Here is a 1405-nt window from a genome sequence, read left to right on the forward strand (position 1 = left end):
TTGTTTGGTTGTTGTATTGGTTGGGATTGTTCCTCTTGATAGGAATAACTCTTGTGTTGTTATGGTTTTGGTTATGTTGGTGTTGTTGAGATTGTTGGTTGTTTCAGTTATTGTTGTAGTTGTTGTTTGGATTAACTTGAGTGTTTGAAGGTAAAGTTCCTTGTGGTCTTTCGGAAACTTGGTTTAAAAGTGTTCTCATTCTCTTTTGTTAAAAATGCTTCGGTTGATTCCACCTTCTTGATATAATTTTGCATGATTTCTTCTAAACTCTTGGAAGGTTGAGATTGTTGAGTGTTTTGTTGAGGTTGTTGATTGTAACCTTGGTTATTTTGAGGTTGACTATATCCTTAGTTGTTTTGATAATTTGTATTGGATTGGTTGTTATAAGGTTGATTGTTGTAAGGTTGTTGGTTTTGGTATTGGAAGTTGTTGCTTCGGTTTTGTTTATAGTTGTTGTTGTAACTTTGGTTTCGGTGTTGGTTTTGGTTTGTAAGTCCGGGTGGTGTATTGGTTTGATTGTTGAACGATACTTGCTTTTGGTTAGGATTGTAGTAGCCTTGGTTTGATGTTCTACCCCGTTGATAGTTTTGATTACTCACGTAGTTGACATGAGCTTCCAAATTCATGGAAATGTCTTACAAATTAACATGGTTACATTGATTAATTTGGGGATAATTCTTGGTGAGATGTGGTCCTTCGCACCTTTGACAACCTACTTGAATTGCAACTACCGATTGTTGTAGCTTTTTCAACTCTTTCCCATACATTTGAAATTGATTATTTAAGCTTGCAAGAGTGACTTGACGATTGTCAGTCTCCACTTGGGCTACACTTTTCCTTGGTAAATCTCGTGGTGAAGGGTTCTATTCGTAAGTGTTGACTGACATATCCTCTAACATGATTTCGGCCGCATTAGGTGACTTAAACATAAAAACTCCTCCTGAAGATGCATCGAGAGTTTGTCTTGTCAAAGCATTAGTACCCCGGTAGAATTTGTTGATGTATTCTTTCTTAGTCAAACCATGCGATGGACAAGCTCTTAGAATTTTCTTGAATCGTATCCATGCATTATACAAGGACTCATCATTCCGTTGAGTGAATCCATTAATCTCCTTTCTAAGGCGCTCCGCCTTTGATGGTGGGAAAAAGTGATTGATAAAAGATTCGGTTAAATCTTGAAAACTCCTAATAGAATTGGAAGGTAGGTTCCTTAACCACACATTCGCATCACCTTGAAGAGTAAAGGGGAATGCCCTTAACTTGAAAGCGTCATTGGTAACATCCTTGTTCTTGTAGATGACACAAATATCATCAAATTGTTGAATGTGTTAAAACGGATTTTCCTCTATCAACCCATGAAATAGCATATCATTGATCATTGTGAAGAAGTTGCCCTCGATCTTCC

The 1405-nt window shown here is 37.1% G+C and overlaps 1 non-coding gene across 1 annotated transcript; it reads left to right on the plus strand.

The window, feature by feature from the left end:
• Window positions 1-1017: 1017 nt before the first annotated feature.
• Window positions 1018-1124, plus strand: LOC139894796 (small nucleolar RNA R71). The gene has a single exon (XR_011775279.1). It is a non-coding gene; the product is annotated as a small nucleolar RNA R71 (small nucleolar RNA).
• The last annotated feature ends 281 nt before the right edge of the window (window positions 1125-1405 follow it).

Source organism: Rutidosis leptorrhynchoides, chromosome 2 (assembly GCF_046630445.1).
Source record: "Rutidosis leptorrhynchoides isolate AG116_Rl617_1_P2 chromosome 2, CSIRO_AGI_Rlap_v1, whole genome shotgun sequence".
Lineage (NCBI taxonomy): Eukaryota > Viridiplantae > Streptophyta > Magnoliopsida > Asterales > Asteraceae > Rutidosis > Rutidosis leptorrhynchoides.